Here is a 19696-nt window from a genome sequence, read left to right on the forward strand (position 1 = left end):
CATTTATACATAATGTATCTTGAGCTCTACAAGGCACTAGTGACCATTGAAAGCTACCATGACCTGAACTCTCCTAGTTGCAGGAAATGAGTGACGTTTGAAACTAGCTCATCATTGGCAGAACATAGAAAATAGACCAGGCCACGAATCAAGAAAGTGGGATAAAATACACACCAATTACATATGGCGGACAACGGCCTCTTGAACATTCTCAAAATGGCCGTCACTATTAGAAATCAAGATGCTTTTGCTGTTAAACCAGCTGCAACATTTTTGGTGGGGGGGGTGTACCCACATCAACCTCAATGTGCCCCCAAAATCTTGGTACTGAAGGAATACCTTTTAGCCTGTCTCCATGTATTCACATTCCTCTGAAAGCTCTATGTACCCTAATCTATACCCTGCACGGCGCCAGCAAAACCAGGCCTACCCTAGCAACCCCTCACATCTTGGAACCAACCCTGGGCTTAAATCTTCACCATCCGAACAGGAACAGCGTGCAGCTTCTCTACGGATTCTGCACACCAGGCTGGGTCTACGTTCTGTGATGCTTTACATAATCTGCACCGGACTGTCTGTGCTTCAGGAAGGCAGAAGACAGACCATTTCTGTACTGGGGATAAGTAGGGAGGGAGACCGTGCACACTACTGTTCCTGAGGTGCTTTGGAAGCCGTGTAATGAGGTCACAAGAAGGCAACATGTATTTCGACTTTGCTACTCCTAGCCATTGCCCGTGGGCAGATTTATTTTCCTTTACACAATCTACAAAGCGCACAAAAATGATCAAGGAAGCACTGAACAGATTGGTGAGTGGTACACAGTCACAAACGCTGCGCCATGTATCTCACTCAGCAGCCTCTTCAGCTCCTGAATTAGCAAAATGTGCTACTTGAAAAAGCACAGCAGGAAGCCAGAATTTAAATATCCAAGCGAGGGTCTCTACGCCTACTTCTAATTTTGAACTATTCAGAGTCATCATTTCCTCCCTTTATTCAGAATGAGTCATGACCCACCTTCAGAACGAGATTTTCCACTTTCCACACTGAAACCTCTTTCTTACTTTACATTTCTTCTGTAGAGGCCACATGTCCCCGGTACAGTAGACCTGCACATCCCCCCTGCAGAACGAAACTACACACCAACATGAGAACTGTTGTCCTTGTAATCGTATCTGCCACTGCACTCTTTATTTTCTGCAATAAATGCCCTGATGCCACATCCTCGTTCCTGTGCGTAAACCTGATGCGGGAGGTTCACAGGTCTGACCCTATCCAGTAGGAGCGGGGTGTCTAAGGACCCCTCTCAAACTGGGGTAGGCGCTCAACCAGGGCAACGCCAGTCCTACCCCGCAGGTGGTGTTTGGGAGTTGGGGCCCCCAATCCCTGGCATCCCAGTAAGTGTGGAGGTGTGAATGTGCATTGGGGCCTCTGTCCTGACCATTCTTTTTCTTTGGGCTTTCAGGTAGTTTCCCAGAGTCATTGAATTCAGAGTAGCCTGGTGTACCGACAAGAGCCAGAGACTACAGCAACCAGCATACACGAGACTCCTCAGAATACTGGGATGGACCATGGACTCCGGGAAGCAGCAGAACGTGAAGAACTGGGGCCACAAGTACCACAATGCACCTGTGCCCAAAGGACAAGACCCCGGCCTGGAAATGGAGGAACAGACTGGTTACTCAAATAGGAATGGACTCGTTTTCCCCATTCTGGAGCGAGCCGAATGGTAGGCCAAACCCCCACTGCAAACTGCCCATGCAGCCTACAGGGGGAGGTGGAGCAGCAGGGGTGGGACTGCAATCAGCTGAGAATGACACAGCCCTACGAGAGGGAAGAAAACACTCCCCAAAACCTTTGTGGACAAGGACGTGCCTGATCCAAGAAGGAAACAAGAAACAAAACACAGTTACTGCATGGCAAAAATGGAGTCTGAAAAGGGGGTGGAGCTACAAGCGCTTATGAAGAATTCCAGCCCATAAGGGGAGGAGCTGTGACTAGAGAGAAAGATGGGCACATGGAAGCAGCTGACTCGTGTGCCCTATGTGAGCACTGAGAACGTTCTAGGCAGAAAGGGGATGGCTATAAAAGGCCCACAGAATCAGTTGTCAGTGAAAGGTGTTCATGTGAGGTCACAGAGGAGATAAAGGAGCACCAAAAGGAAGAGGAGTGTGCCGCAGGTGGAGGAGGGCTTGGAGGATACTCTTTGGAGGGACGGCAGCTAAGCTGTTGGTTTTGAGAGAGTGGTAATCAGTTTGGCTGTTTGAATCTGTGTGTGTTAGTGTGCGAGAGAAGACGAGTCAGCGGAGTAGAGGTGATAAAGAGGAAGGAGGTGAAGAAGTTTGGTGAGCAGGGCACTATATCCCTGGACCATAATAGGGAGCAAGGCACTATAACTCTAGAATGTGAGCAGACACCATATCCCTAGAGGTGGTTGAAGGGGAGTAGAGTTAGAAGCAGTGATCGGATAACAAGGAGGAAGAAGGCTAAGATTAAGGACAGGAGAAGGCAGAGAAATAATAAGGTCATGAGACACATGTAAAAAGGCAGAGAGAAAAATAGGCCAAAGGTTGAGAGATAGTCATCCATCTGAAAGATACACCAGGGTGATCAAAGCACCCAGTCTAGGTCACTTAGGAAGTCCCGGATGGAGAGAGATAAGGCTACCCTCTTTAGGCCCTGCCTAGTGCCGAGACAGAACAGATAGTAGGGGTCTCCTAGCTACAGAGAATCTTTAGTGTAAGACTTTGTTTGCAAGTAGAGAAGCCTGGTCTAGGGAGGTGGGAGTGGCCCTCAAGGTTGAGGGAAAGCATGTAGGTACCGCCAATAGATTTTGAGCTCCAATTGACATTTCCTTTATGGTTTCTCTTTTACTAAAAACTGAAAACCTACCTCTATTGTCACATGACTTATTGAAAACCTTGTTGCACTGATTCCTGTTGCACGGATTAAAAAAAAAAATAGATAACATACACAATCAGTAATGTAAAATAGCGGGAGCCAAGGCAGTGCACATACAGGACTGTAGTCAAAGAAAGATGGATGGGAAAAGACAAATCACATGCTCAAAAAAGCTTTGCAATCCAGGGTAGTTCCTGCGTTCCTGACTTAGGCGGAGTAAGAGTGTTTCATCTCTATACATATAAAAGGGAAATGTGTGGATGGGTGTGTGTCTGTTCAAAATGTTCAGCATACTTCTCAATATGCTACAAACCCAAAATTTGGCATGTGGGTAGGTAGGGTACATGGTGTAGACAATGTAAAACGTATAAGATATCATTTGTTCTAATTTTTGCGGTCTGCAATGCTTGGATGTGTGTGAGTGTGTGTCTGTTTGAAATGTTCAGCATACGTCCCAACATGCTACAAACCTGAAATGTGGCATGTGGTTAGATTGCATGGTGTAGACAGTGTAAAAAGTATAAAATCTAAATGTTTCAAATTTTTCTTTTTTTTTAAGTGATCTGCAATGGTTACCCCTGCCAGCTGGCTCTTTGTGCCGTAGTTCTGTGTTAGATCTACGTTTATTGTTCCTAAAGTTCAGCAGTTCATGAAAACTTCAGCAGTTCATTGTTCCTAAACTTTCAACACTGTCAGTGTTATATCGGACATTAGCGGCACTCACTTTTGAAGTCATGCGTGTGACAGGAAACTATGCCTGTCTCTTCAATAGTGTCCGCAATGACGTCCGTCACATTGTGGCAAATCTCTCATGATAATTACATAAACTTCATTTCCCATGGAAGTTGATAAATGTATGCCATCTCTACAGTATGAAGCTACATGTTTCAGCCATACACGTATGGGTATGGCACCTCAAGCTTACACACTTCAGCCCTATCACGTATGGCACTTATGTTGAGGTTGCTGCTGCCTCAGCTGTAGATCGTGACACCAATAATGTTGCCGCGCAATCTCAACACTCCAACTCAAAGTAGCTGGAACCGATTTACGGGATTCATGCTTTTCTAATGGTCAGCTTTATGTGGCTTGCTCCAGAGTTGGAAACAAAGACAATTTTTTCGCACTGGCTCCTACAGGAAAGACAAGCAATATTGCTTACAAAGAAGAATTGGTTTAGTACATTAAATAAACTTTGAACTAGGACTAGTCTTGACATTCAGTAAGAAAAGAGAACAGAATAATGTGTTCATCAGCAGATGTTCTCTCTTTCGGATTGCCTTCTGTGAAACATTGCTTAGTGTCCGCGAATCAGCAAAGGCGCGGTCAACGGTTCTTCAGTACAGCCTGACCCTCGAGATTAGACCTGCTGCCCAAGGCCTGGAGCAACTGAAGTTTTCCAAAAGATGATTCTGAACTACTTCCAATAGCCCAATGCAACGAGGAGAGTATTTGCATAGCTGATCTAAGAAATTAGAGGCTGCTGGACGCATCATAAGAAGGATATTTGAGAAGGCTTTACTGTGTGCCTGAAGAATCAGAGTGGTTAAAGAAATAGTAGAACGGCTAACTGAAAGCTATTGCATAAAAACCAACTGCCAGGGTTATATGTTTTTGGAACACCAGAGTATTAGGTTTTCTGGTAGCTTAAGAAGTGCGCAGCGATCAACAATTAGACAGGAGCCATCATGGAGTCCCCCACAAAAATCCAATTTCTTGAAGTTTCTCCTCAGAAGAAATGTACTTAACCAGTTGTTTGGGATAAATTCGAATGCTGGCATAAAGTGAAATCATTGCATTACATCGATTGCCCTGCACTTGGTTCCGGCTTTTCATAATCGTAGGTATGTTTTGCATGGCGCGGCGGAGAGCGGGCAGTTGTCATTTACAATAAAACTAATGACCACAAATGGCCTGAAAGGGATGTTCGCAGGCCCTTGACATTTTGAAATAAGGAGGTGTTTGCAGAATAGTATTCGGGTATGTGGGGGTGCTCTATACAAAGAAATTCTCCTGGAGACATGCTTGGCGTAGGTACGGGTAAAAATAAAGGTCTATTTTCTACCCCAGATGTGGAGCGAAGAAATACTTTTTGAAGGCCCCTACTATAAAAACCACGCGAACACTTTTTAACACACTCCCGAAATAAAGAAAATGGCCCGAGCAGTGCACTGAACAAAATCAACGTGTCTGCCTCCCTCATCCACTCCACCTGCGATGGTGGGGTAATTAATTGAATTGCAATGGACTCAAGCGAGATCCAAACGGTGTCCATGTTAAAAGGCTTTCGCGTGCATACATGACCGAGGTATTTACACTTGTTCACTTGGATTTACGGCCATTGTTTGCATGTCACAGTACAAGCAACGGACATTGGAAGGAGCGGACAGCAGTACACGCGCACTTTGGCAGACCCTTTGGTGAAATGAGCACATTAGAGAAAATTAGGCCCTCTGTGTTTCAATAATAGAAATTAAAAGATCTATAGCAAACTTTGGGGGGTAATTGTGTAAAAAGCTACTGGGGCTCCCGATGGCAGCTGTCTGCGGAGAACTAGGTTTAACAGCGTTTGGATGTAAAGCTATGCTGGCCACTACCCATCTGCGGCAAAGATCAATCATTCTGTGGTGAGACGATGCTGGCAGGCGAGCGTGTGTTCTTTAAGATAGCAATATTAATCCAAGGGTGTTAAATGGTGTGTAAGACCAGACATGGCGAGCCAACCCTGGCGACTGCAGTGCTCGTCCACCGAGACTAGCCTTCCAAGATGGTGTTTTTTGTTTAGCCGGGATGAGGATAAAAGAAAGAGAACTCTGGTCTTGAGGTGCTGGTTCTCGATCGCATACTTATCAAATCCCATTTTATATCGTTTACCTCACACTTGCCCCCTTTCTCTGTCTAGTTTCCGATGAGGGACTAAAGTTAGCACATGCTGATATCACTAGGAGAAAGGAGTTCACTGTGTGGTCCCCTCAGGACAACTGGAGTCAGTCACTTTGGGTGGTGGGAATTGGTGGTTCACTTTACATAATTACTGCTACTCGAAATGTAATACTAAATGTACCTGAAAACTTAAATGTACTCCTGAAATTACCTCATTTTGGGATTACAACATCTGGTGACAAACTGGTCTGTCTGCAGGCAGACTCTGAAGGACCTAGATGTTCCGATAGTGGGGGAGCAAGCCAGCCTAAGATCCACAGAGAAGACCCACCACTCAGGGAGGCCTTCAGGACAAGTTAGGCTATATGCTGAAGGCCTGTGTGTGGCCCAAGGCTTTAAAGGAAGCAGACGCTCGATTTTAGTAATGGGCTTCAGTACAGTCCTGTGAACCTGCAGGTGAACGCAGTGAGAGGAGACGCTCAGAGGCAAATACTAATTGGGTTGCACTCTACTGCCTGCATAGTCCCAACTAATGGAAGATGCTTGGTTAACCAAAGGCAGTGGGTAATTAAGCACTGCCGTGCTTTGAGTGAGATAGTGCTGCATGGTGCCCAGGTTAACCGCAAGAGGATATAGGGGGCCCTGCATTGCGCTCTAGAGGCGCTCCTCTGGCACGCTGTCAAATGGACTATGATGATGTCAGCAGGGCACAACGGCCAGGCAGCACCTGACATTCCATGATGGGGGCCTGCAGGAACAGGTCTGCACGTGGCTGACCTGTGCAATGATGGATCAGACTAAAGGATCCTACAATGGCAGCATGCAGCCTGTGAGTGTCAACACCAAAGAAGGTGTCAAGCTCTGGAACTCACTCCCCAATGCACTAAGGAACATTCCGCTTTGCCACGTATTCAAAACCAAAGCTAAACTTTGGTTACGGGAACAAGACATCCTGTAAATTTGTAACTGCTCACAGCGCGTACCCTTCTACTGTAACCTTGGGTACTGCTACTTTGTTGTTATTATCTATGTCATTTTCACCCGTTATGTTATACTGTATCATTGTCATTTTCACCGTTCATGTTATACTGTATCACTACCTATGTAACTGTTAACCTCTTCTCCTGGAACCTGTAACTTCTCCTCTGCAACTTGTAACTGCCTACTAAACATGCGCCCGCAAGCCTCCGGGCAAGGTGCGCAATACAAATAAATAAATACAAATAAATACAATACAACATTAGGAAAATAACAGGAGGCCATGATCCAATTCCAAATCATGATGCCATAACCGCAGAAGATGAAGCAAATCAAAAGAGCATCAATGGAAATGTAGGGTTCTCAGAGGATCCAATTGGAAAAGCACAAAACTATGAAGCCAGAATGATACACATAGGTAGCCGCCAAGGATGCAGCTAAACAAGTCAGACGAAGAGGAGACACTAACTGTTGGCGAGATATTGGGAGAGGGAGTTGGCACGCTGAAACAGGAATTGTACCAAGGCTAACGCTCCGGGCAGGCGAAGGGTGGGATGTCATAGCGGGGGCACTGGTACACTGACAAATGCTCATTTGGGAGTATATGACAAGCTGTTTGTTTGGTTATGTTTTGTGTTCCTGACAACATGTGGAAACAGGGTTGATTCCCATTCTTGATGTATAAGTACACGAAACGTACAATAAATAGATTTAAATATATAAACAAGTTGGCCGAATGCGTTTGAACCCATTCTGCTTCTACATTCTGGGATGTATCTCACTGTGGCATCTGACAGAACTGTTTTCCCCCTCCCCCACAATCGGTGTTATACCAGGTCAAGGTGCAAGGTGCCATATCTTGCCAATTTACTTCAGACTAAGTGGATATCAAAGAATGGAAAAGCCTAATGCGAGAGTAACATTAAGCAGGTTTAGCAATAAGCACTACCTTAAGAGCATATTAGTAATTGCTTCCTCTTAGTCTACAAGGATTTTCTTTACTATATGAGTTTATCACTGCAATGCTGCACGAACTTTAGGTACTTCATATTCATTACTGCAACGCGAGGGTTTGACATGATGGACGAAGTAAAAGATTAATTAAGTTGTGCTAGAGTGCCTTCCTTGGAAGAATGTATTTAAGTGAAATTGTTCATACTTCAACTGGGACATTGTTAATGTTTGTTGCGTAGTGTGTAAGGGGACTCACAGACAAACCTTACAGGCACTGTGACCAACCCTCAAGGCCCTCCCACAACGCAGTGAATCACGAACAGATGTTATGGAGTGTCAACAACCAGCCCAAATGGGACTCCGACCCTGCAGAGAACACCGAGCTGCACTACCAAGTGCCGCCGGCATTTCCACGCGGAACGCCGACAACAAAGCAAACAAACAGCTGTTGCACGAGTCAGGATGAGCCATACCAAAAGTAACATGCCACCAGGAAACGGCAACGGGCGAAGTTCTGCGCTAGGCGTAGGGAAGGCCGGGGAACTTTGAGACCGTGGGTTTGCCACTCACACAAAAGCCCGAAGTACCACGTGGTCCGGAATGCAGCGGTTATAAACAATGAGGGCTCAGACGAAGGAAGTTACCTTTAGCTGCTCCATTATTGCATACATTTCCCAATATGTTGTCTATGTCAGTTCCCCTGGACATACCTTGTAGTACCCATGTGCAACCCTCCCTCGGATTTAGCGTATGGCCTTCCTGAACAGAACCGGGTACAGAGCCATCATGGCAACCCTCTCGCAGAAGAGAAGGGGTCAGGGCTTGGGGGGGAGGGAGGGGTGTAAATAGACTTCCTTGGAACAGCGCTCCTGATTGGCTGAGAAACCTCCAGCCCCTATTTAAACCAGACAGCGTGCAAGGACTGAAGACCCTGTGAAACCAGCCCTACTGTGACAAGACCACACAGACCAAGAAAAATACAAACCCACGACTACATACTCAACCCGAGAAGATGGAGTAATGAGGCTCAAGCCTCAGTATCCAAAAATCACTGCTGATAAATAAAAATCTATCAGCAAAAAGAAGAACAAGCCTCAGGACTGAAGTGCGCTACTCTGTTCTCTTTCAGAACCAACAGAGAGAAGCACGGCGGAACCTCTCTGGGCCTATGAGGATTGACCTGAAACCTATTCATGCACATCAATATTTCAGAGACAGGAGAAAATAATTTATACAAGACTGAACCGTTTTTCTGAGTTCTGAATCAAAGAATTCTATTATTTTGTTTTAAATAAACCTCCTTTTTTTCAGGCAACTGGCGTGTCGCTCTCCATCCTTACACTTAGTAAAATGCACATGTATAGAATGTACTGTTCAGTGTGGCTAGATATAGCATACTTAGCATTTTATTTACATTCAGATGCAGAGTGCGATGATGATCCGAGATGTGCTGTACAAAGCCAGGTATAAGATTGTTAAGTTTCCGGAAACAGGGAATGTTGCTTATAAAGGATGGTTGTAATGATCGCATGGGTTAGCATACTGCACAAACGTAGTTGATAAGTCTAATTCTGACTTCTTTTGTTGTTGTTTTTAATATACGTCATATGTGAAATTTGAGGACCCAAGAAAATATTGAACACGCGATTGGCCCTATGCGAGCGGGGTACGTGTATATTGGGGGTGCGCGGGAAGTTCTACACGCGATTGGCCTTGTGCGAGCGGGGTACGTGTATTTCAGGGATGCGCGGGAAGTTACACACGCGATTGGCCCTGTGTGAGCGGGGTACATGTATTTTGGGGGTGCCCCAACTAATTGCCAGTGTGTGTCCTCCCAGGTGTGCCCTCTCCCCCCTCCCCAGGGCCTGCAGGCAGACCACAACACATGGGAACACACTGCATCCCTGGCCATGCCCCACAGGCAGCCCATCCACCCTGTCAAAGCCCCCCAGCCAGCCCACATGTCACCACGCACAAGTGAGCACTGACACATGTCCCCCTGAACCCCCACCCAGCATTGCCGGGCACCTGCCAGCAGGCCCCATGTCCCCCAGCACCCCCACCGACCCAGAATTGAGGGTCAGGGCCCGACTCATGTCCCTCAGCACCCCCACCCACCCAACATTGTCGGGCACCTGTCAGCAGGCCCCATGTCCCCCAGCACCCCCACCGACCCAGAATTGAGGGTCAGGGCCCGACTCATGTCCCCCAGCACCCCCACCCACCCAGCATTGAGGGTCAGGCCCCGGGTCATGTCCCCCAGCACCCCCATTCACCCAGCATTGCCGGGCACCTGCCAGCAGGCCCCATGTCCCCCAGCACCCCCACCGACCCAGAATTGAGGGTCAGGGCCCGACTCATGTCCCCCAGCACCCCCACCATTGAGGGTCAGGCCCCGACTCATGTCCCCCACCACCCCCATCCACCCAGCATTGACGGGCACCTGCCAGCAGGCCCCGACTCATGTCCCTCAGCACCCCCACCCACCATTGACGGGCACCTGCCAGCAGGCCCCGACTCAGGTCCCCACCCAACATGTCATAAAGATGCACATTCATGGGCCTCATGTCCAACAAAATCCCACTGCATGCCACCCCAGTCTTCAGACACAACCAAGTTTCCCATCCACCCCACACTGAAAGGCCTATTACTTGTCACTAACCAAAAGTCAAATATGCACATCAACACATGTCCGTCACACACACACACTGGGTGCGAGTGATTGTGTAAACCCACATTGTGACATGCAGTAAACCAAAGAGCAAATACCACACATGGAAGTAAGAAATCAAAATGTATTGTGCACAAAAATATCAAAACACTTTCAAAGCATGTAAATAATCAGAAACAAGAAAAAAAGGCATGTCCAAAAAAAATAATAATAATGATGACACAATCCAAATGAATCCAAAATAAAGTTTGTCAAAAATCCTTGTCAAACAAAGTAAATCCAAAGGAAATCAAAATTCAAAAATCCATTGATCCATGGTGAGGGTAAATGATGTTTGTAAAAAAATCCACTGTCCAACTATGTACAAATATTGCAACAAGGGTCCATGAGCCCAACAAATGAAATGAAACCTATATAAAAAACCCTACCTAATTTACAACTATATACAAAAACGTGGGGCATTGTCCAAGCGTCCCAAAAGAAAAAAATAAAGAAAGGAAACCTATCACTAAATATATACAATGGCGGCGGGCAAGTCCTGCGGCTCACTCTGTGATGTTGTGGGCCAGGGCATCATCAAACTCCATGTCTATCTCCTGGAGGCGGGCCTCTGCCCTGGCCCCGAGGTCTCGCAGGGATGCAGCCACACGGAAGACACTCCCATTCCAGGGTCCTCCTGCCCTCTGCCGATGCCTGCCCCTCTGATGTTGATGGCCCCGAGCCATCATTGCTCCCACCTAGAGCCTGCTGCTGTTGCTGTCCATGTGCCCTGTCCGATGATACCTGTAAATCCTCCATCTGCTGGTCTCCAGTTGTTGGGGTGTCCACCCCTGCTGGACCGCCGACTCCCGACTGTGGCAGGGATGGGATCTCCACCAAGCTGGCTGTGTTGGTCAGGCCAAGTCCACAGGGGGCCCTGGTGGAATCTGGGACGGAAGACGGCAGGGAGAACGACTGGCGCATAGTCTCCACAGAGGAGAGGTCCGCCAGAGTGCGCGACACATGTAGGAACCCACCGCACATGGCCCCTCCCAACTGTGCCACGTTGCCACGCAGCTCTTCGTGATGGCGTGCGTGCTCCCCCCAGGAAGCACGCACGTCATCACGAATGACACGCGTGCGCAACATGACACCAATCAGGACGGAGCCCATACGGTCATGGGACTCCTCGTCCGCAGGTAGTGGAGAGGCAGATGACGTGGGCCTCCCCCCTACCTGCGGACGGTCCTGGGACGGGGAATCCCTGCTGGTGCATGGTGGCGCAGTCACAGGGTCAGGGACAGCGACATGCACAGGCCCCTCGGCGGCGGCCTGTGCTGCCTCATGACCCTGGCCCTGGACTGCACCAGTGGTACTACCCCCACCAGGCCCCATGTGCGGCTCAGTAGCAGGCTCCTCCTCCTCTGTGGAGACCACCAACCTGGATGTCTCTGCACTGTCTTCCGCCATTGCAAGCCTCTGTGGGGGCTCACCCGGCCCTTCCGCTACAGCCGTAGTGGCAGACGCAGCACCAGTCCCCTCTCTCCTGGATGATGGCAATTCCTGGGCGGGTGGCTGTGCCTTGCGTCACCGCCCGGTGGACGCATCCCCGCTGCTTAACTCCACAGCGCTGTCTCTGCCCTCTTCTTCACTCAATGCTGCGTAGAGGGAGACATAGAACACAAGCATCATAGTACTGTACAATAGTCCCCTAGACAGGAAGCAATAACACATGAGTGGCACTGTCAAACGTCACTTCCATCCTGCCCATCCACAACACATGGGTGAATGCACGCAACACACATACAGAAACAGGCACGGCGCATGCAATGAACATCAGCATCCATGTACAAGGGCCTCTGTTAACAAAAACGTTGCCTTAAAACTCACATGCATCATGGCTCATACTGATCCCATGCACACACATCACCGGAGGGTCATGCATCATGGCTCATACACCACAGACACAGTGGATACAACGGTGATCGCACTGCAAGAGTGAATCTACACATCGTCACGGACAGGTGTCATGCATCCATGGCTTTTCAAAGTCACACACACACTTCTCAGACACCCAGACATGCACACCATACATGTAGATGAGAGCAGCACCCATCCCTCACCCCCCATCCATGTCCAAGAACAGGGACTGGCATGCATTCATGTGTGCATTCCGCATGCATCTCCCCATGTTTCATTTGAACACATGCACCATCCGTGTGGTTCACGCATTACTGGTCTCACATGCATTACCATGATGTCCCGGCGTACACACATCTATACATGGCCTATGTTACACATACAGGCAAGTAGCTGACTACCAGCACACTGCAACATGCCCTGTTTCACACAGCAATGCATGGCCACTTACCGCTCGACTCCAGACGGGTCTTCCACCGAAGGATCTGGGCGTGGAGCGTGGGGCTTATGCGTTCCAGGACCCTCGTCTGGATGTTGCTCAGGTGGACCCGCACACCTCTGCCTTCACAAGGCGCCGGGCCTTGTTGAGGGTCCTGGACCTGAAGTCCTCCCAGCGTTTCCGGACGTGCTTGATGTCGCGGGTTGCCACCCCCTCCACTTTGATAGCAACCACAACGTCCTCCCAGATCCTCTCCCATCCTTCCTTGTCGCCACGCGATGGTGTAAAGAGGGCATCATAATGCCCCAGGACATGCTCCACCAGGACACAACTTCCTTCTCACTGAAGCTGGTGGCCTTCTGCCTCTCTGGCTGGGGGTCACCAGTGGTCTCAGATGGCGTTTGCCCCGACATTGCGACCCCGAGGCAGGTCTGGGTGGGCAACTGGGTCCTGGGGCTGGGCTGTGGAGCGATGGTATCCCAGTCGGGAGTCTTATGTTCCAGCAGGGGTGGACACAGCAACTGGACCCCTGCAGATGGCTGACGTGCAGGCACCAAATAGCAGGGCAAGTGGGCAGCAGCAGATGGCAGGTGGGAGCGTGCTCGGGGCTCTTGGGGGCAGGAAAATGGCCTTTTGGGCAGGAGCGTGGTCTTCTGTGGGTTTACGCGTGGCCAGCTTGATACAGAGTGATTTGGCACGTGAAAAAAGTGCACGTCAGCGTGTAATTCGAGGAAAGGCCCTTAGCGCGTAAGTGAAGTTACGCGCGCAGGCGTTCCCCAAAACACGGGTGCATAGTGAATCAGCACGTGAGAAAACTGCACGTCACCGTGCTATTGGAGGAAAGGGCCTTAGCGCGTAAGTGACGTTGCACGTGTGGGCTGGTTTAAAAGGTACGATTATGATGCTATTTTCTTGTACGTGCATTTTGTGGAGAGCGAGCAGGTGATTTTTGTACTTCTTGTCGGTTCACACGCGATTACTTCACAACGTTTCCAGTTCGTACTCCCTGTTTCCTCAGACTGCTTTCTTTTCTTCTTTTGGCAGGGGTGTTGACAACGCGCACACGCGCGTCTTTTTCACGTTCTTTTTCAAGGCAGACGGTGAGTTGCGCACATATTTTCCAACTGTGGTTGCCCCTGTGTGCCGCGTACCCTTTCAGTGGTCATTGTAGGCTGCGTGTAACAAGCGTACACTTATTTTTGTGTTTCTGGGTGCCACAGTGTAGTGTGGGTTCATTTTTCCACGCACGTGGTCTACCAGGGGTTGCGTGCACGTGTACTTTTGTTTTTGGGGTGCCTGTGCGTTGCGTGACCCGTCATCTTGCCACAGGGGTCACAGACAGCCTTGCTAGAGCACTAGGGTACGAATTCCATCTAGTACCCTACCCCTTTCACCCCAATTGCCCAGGACAATTGTTTACTGCAACTCCCATACGCACAAAAACATCAGTGCCATGGTTGGGAGGCGAGCAGTAAGGGAGGCAAAGGTGGCCGAACTCAAAGCAGTAGGCATGGTGGGCGCGGTAGGGGACGTGGCCAGGATGTGGAGGGTGCCCCTAGAGCCCAGTGTGTGGAGGACCAATCGGGGCCACCTATGCCCCCCCCCAATGGTTGTGGGAAATGTAGCTGACAGCATCCCAGCTCAGCCCTTGTTGAACCGGCCCATTTTGTCAACTGAACCGGCACAGGATGACTCCCAGGCAGACTTCCAGGTCACCAAGTCTCAGCCACGTGTGGCGGTGAAAGTTCCTGTCACCAGGCCATGTGGATCTGGGGCAGCAATGTCATCTGCTGCCCCAAGTAGCCAGGGTGAGGAGGCTGCAGGGGCAGCTGCAGCTCAATCCACCCCAGCTCCGAGTCTCCCAGCCGGGACAGTGTCGGTCCAGGTCCAGCACACCAATGTTGGCACTGCCAACATCACCCTGCAGCCTATGCCTGCACCAAGACCTTTGGTCATTGTGCCTTTATGGGCTTCAAGTACCCAGTCCACCTGCGCTTCTGCCCCTACTGACCAGAGCGGCGCCGCTCAGGATCCGCACCACCTTCCAAGAAGAAGAAGAAGGGTGCTCTTGCACTACAGGCTGAGACCCCATACACGGCTACACACTCCGGCACGTCAAGGAAGCCTAGCTTCAATGACGCCGAACTTAATGCACTTGTGGCCTATGTGTTGGCACATAGCCGTGAAATGGTGGTGACTGCAGGCTGCAAGACCACGCCTGCTCAACGTAGGACCCACTGGCAGACCAACGCGGACCACATTAGTGCCCTTGGATTTGTGAGGCGCACAGCTGATGATTGCTACAAGCGGTGGAATGACCTGAAACGCAGAGCAAAGAACAAGCTGGCTTCCAATCATGCCTCTACTCTGGTGACTGGCAGTGGGTCTCCACCAGAGGACGACCAACTCACTGAACATGAGTCTGTTGCTGGAACCTTCATCACAGAGGAACAGATCCAAGGTGTGGGAGACGTACCAGATTATGAAGCATTGTCCGGTGAGTGCCCATGCGTGTGTATGTAATCCATGTGTATGTTGCTTGGGTGATGTGTTCTGATTGAGTGCCAGGTTGGGGTGTGTACTCCTGAGTGGTATGGGTAACCCATGTGCTTCCTCCAAACCATTCACCGGCCTTGGATTTGGGTATGACAGTATTCCTTCTGACCACAGTATCCAATTAGCACCACATTACTGCAGTAGCCCTTGAACTGTCATCTTGCAACAACATTGTTCAAAATGTTCAGTATTCATTCAGCCTGTTTGTTTCAATCCTCCCATTTTAGCAACACATTTTTCTGCCCTAATGCCTCATATGTGACATGCTTCTGTCATAGATTACACCCCACAATGGCCCACATTTATTACCTTGTTATGGGAATGATTTGACCATTCAGGCTGATAGAGTAAGGGCCTGCTCACATACATTTTTGGGGCCTGTTTGAATGTGGAACATGACTGTTGTTTCCTGTCATGTTGAAGTGACCAACCATTGATGTATCCATCTGCCTGCCATCACTGTATAATTGTACACTGGATGTGTTGCAGTGTGTTGCACATGCGTATTTTGTCACACTATTTTGCATTTTTCATCTCATCATGTCCATCTCACATGGATGGGTGACAGTACTTATTCACTAAAATATGGCTGTACTTATCAAAAGTACCATGGCTATGCTACCTGCCATCTGTGTGCTGGCATGTGTCATGTATGTGTATTGGACATGCCACTCACAGGCTAATGTGTGATGCCAGTGCTATCCAGCATGCAGCAAATGTGTTGCTTTTCCATCTTGGAGTCTTCAGTGTCTACTTTTTGCCTCCCCTTCCAACTCATTGACAGTGCATGCATGCCAAGGTTATAGTCATGTGGGACATGTGTAATTCATGTACTGGATCTCTGGCTTGTCAGGCCTATGTGTGTGCTATGGTGCTCATGCCTGTTTCCATTTGTTGTCCTTCATGTTTTTGCAGGTGATGACGCACTTGATGCTGTTGAGGTAGAGGAGATGGTGCAGACCCAGGAGGAATCTCAGCCACAACCGGGCACCAGTGGAGGACGTGGGGTGGTGGTGGGTGAAAACCCAATCCTCCTGCAGACCATACTGTCCATGGGTGTCTCTGGGCGCACCTCCCCAGACCTCTATGATTCAGGTGCTGAATCGGACAGTGAGACATATGTGCCATCGCAGGTGAGTGTTTCTGGCAGGGATGCTGTTCTGTCCAACCCACCTGCACCGGGGGTAGGCCCCTCTATGGGGATATCAGTGTTGGTAACTATGCCTTTGGCGGTTATGGATGCAGGGTCACACTCCACAACATTTGATCCTGTTCCTGGGTCAGCAGATCAAAGGGGGAATGCAGTCCTGCAGCCTCAGGCAGTGCCAGCACAGCAAGGTGCAGATCGACTTGCCCCCAAACAGGTGTGGTGCCCGCCGACACGGTGGGCGTGCGCCACCAGGCAATACTGTATGGGAAAACTCCATGTACGGTATAGCAGCACAACAGGGAGCATCGTGTGAAATGATGGCTCAGGCAATGGTTAGTGTGGCCACTTCCATTCTCCCGCCTGAAAGGCAGATGGAGCTCCAACAGCAGGCAACAGACTCCATTTGCCAATCACACAGGGAGGACATGTTGGCGTCCAACAGGGACCGACGGGCGGCACTGGAGACTCTGCGCAAAGCCATATCTGTAGAGTCACAGGGCCACAGGGAAGCCCTGAAGTTAGAACACCATTTCCTCAGGGAGACTCTGGGTGAACTTGAGGCTTCCTGAAATTTTAGGTCAGAACAGCAGCTGGAGCAGCTCACATGTTCACTCTCAGCAGAACTCCAGGCAACCCGTGCGGAGATCCGGGCATCACGCGAGGCCATGCAGGTAGACATGCGGGCTACCCGTGAGGTGCTGTATGGGGATCTCCACACTATCATCCTCCAGAACGAAACCTTCCACGCCTGCATGCTTGCTGCCATGGAGGACCATACCAGGGCTTTGCGTGGGCTGCCTCCCATAGCACGGCCACCTCCTGATGTAGCAGCAGAGGATGAAGAGAGCGACAGCAGTTCTCCCACGGTAGCCGTGCAGGCCATGAGCCCATGGAGGTATTTTTTTTCTCAACATCCACGCAGGTGGGTGTTGGGGTGCACCCTGTCCTCGAACCTCCTGGGTGGCCTCCCCCCCAGTCCACACATGGCCATTTTTGATTTTTGTATATTTCTTTTTTTTACAGTGTGTTGCCTTGTGTGGATCCCGTGGGCATCCACTGTGTATTCCAGCTGGGCACATGCAGGCTTGTCCTGTCTTTGGGTTAGATGCTTGGGTTCCTGACATACACACCCCTCCTGCTTCTCCTTTCCATGGGCTTGCAAAGGGTGTGACCAAGTGACAGTAACTTACACAGTGACATTGGGCTCCCATGAGCTGTGTGGGCAGTCTGTAGTCAAAACTGTGTGTACATCCCTAGTGGGGATTGTTGTTGGATTGAACACTGCATGGTGTATTGATATGTGCTTGTGCATCCATGTCTTTCTCCTTATTCACATGTACCTGCTTCATGTCTTCACAAGGCCGTCTCCTTTGCAGATGCAGTTCATGTTGTATGCAGTACACTGACAGATTTGCCTGACAGCAACACTCTGCAGTTGGAAGGGGTCGATGTGCTGCCTTAGTCAGGTTGTGAGACTTGCACTACTTTGATTTTGTACTGTCATATTTTGACACTGTTTCATCCTGTGTTGCTGTTCTGTGTTGCTGGTAAGTATTTGTTCATGTGTGCTGTTTCTTATTGATTACTGGGAGCATATTGTCTGTGGCCTGTTTACATTTGGGACAGTGCACTTTGTGACACTTGTGTCATGTGTGATGTGAATTCATTTTGTTGCTTTCACATTGCATGACATGCCATGGTGTGTTGGGTAGCTGAGATGAAGAGGGGTTGGGTGACATGGCACTATTTTCATGTTGTATTTTTCTAGGGGGTAGTCATTCATGCAGCATGAATGTGTGTCTTTTTGTCACACAGCATTGGTTGGCTTTAAGTAGGTAGGGATGCACAAAATGTAACACTTCCAGGTGACCAATCTCAGGCTGGTATAGTTGTGACAGTTGACTGTCCCTTATGTCATCATCATTGATTGTCAGCTGGTATGTGCCAGGGCTGTGTGCACTCCACAGGGGTAGGATTTTAGGTGAAGTAATTAGCCACCAGCTGTGTACGGGCTGCCTCACCATGTGCCCTTTCACCTCCCATGCGCAGTGGCTGTGCATGTGGTTGGGGATGTGGGGGCACCACCATGTCCACCCGCAGGCCCCGGCGGGTTGCAATGTTGTGCAGGACACATGCTGCCACTATGATCCTGCACACTACTGTGGGCGTGTATAGCAGCTGCCCACCAGAGTGGTCAAGGGAGCTAAAGCGTGACTTGAGCACTCCGAATGTGCGCTCTACTATGCCCCGGGTTGCAATATGGGCTGTGTTGTATCTTAGCTCAGGTGGTGTGTTGGGGTTCCGAATTGGCGTCATCATGTGGGTGCTCAGAGGGTAGGCACTGTCCCCTGGGGAGGTGATAATGGGTATCATTAGTGGGGTTTTCACATTACTCAGTATCTGACATGCATGCATGTGCAGAGACATTTATACTCACCAAGCAGCCATGTAGCGCCATGCCGCCCAGCTTCCAGGTCCCGGTTTAGGGGTGACATTCTGAAAATGAAACTATCATGGGTGGACCCTGCATAGTTGGCATATACTGAGGTGATGATTCCCTTGGCATCACATACTACCTGCACGTTGATGGAATGCCAGTGCTTGCAGTTTCTATAGATGTGCTCAGTTGCCCTGGGAGGATGTAGAGCCACATGGGTGCAATCAATGGCACCTAGCACTTTGGGGAAGTGTGCCACCCTGTAAAAGTCCTGGACGGCAGCCTGGCTTTTTGCAGGTGTTCTGGGCATGTGTATGTACCTGCAGACTGAGGAGCGTGCAGTCATGATGGCCAACACCTGCTGTAGGCAGCGTGACTGCGTGGCCTGTGACACCCCCCCCACTATGGCACTTGTCCGCTGAAATGAACCAGTGGTTAAGAAGTGCAGTACTGTGCTCCCAAGCACTGAGCCCCTTGGCTCAGTGCTTGGGAGCACAGGGTGGGTGATGTGAGGTCATCCTCCCACTCACTCACCAGGTCGAGTATTATGTGTGGTGGAAACCTGTACCTCCCATACACCTGGTCATCAGGCATCCCAAAAAGGCTGGTCCTGGGTGTAAAAATTTGGGGCCTGGCTATCCTCCTCCTGCGGTGTCCCACGACCACTGCTGCGAGGAGCGGTATATTCATCGTAGCGTCTGAGCTTGCTTGTTGTTTGCGCGCACTTTTATGCTGCGCGGGGCCGCGTACGCCTTCTTCCTGCTGGTGTACGTGTTTCCGGATTAGCGCGTCTTTTTTGGCGCACGCGTTTCCCCTGTTCGATTTAATGAA

The 19696-nt window shown here is 49.6% G+C and overlaps 1 protein-coding gene across 2 annotated transcripts in view; it reads right to left on the minus strand.

Annotated features, from left to right (window-relative positions):
- The window catches only part of LOC138528336 (F-box/LRR-repeat protein 8-like), a 370015-nt gene that overhangs the window by 16396 nt on the left and 333923 nt on the right, over positions 1 to 19696 (minus strand). The gene's annotated exons all lie outside the window — the stretch shown is intronic.

The sequence above is a fragment of the Ambystoma mexicanum genome, chromosome 1q (genome assembly GCF_040938575.1).
Source record: "Ambystoma mexicanum isolate Mex_15411 chromosome 1q, UKY_AmexF1_1, whole genome shotgun sequence".
Taxonomy (NCBI): domain Eukaryota; kingdom Metazoa; phylum Chordata; class Amphibia; order Caudata; family Ambystomatidae; genus Ambystoma; species Ambystoma mexicanum.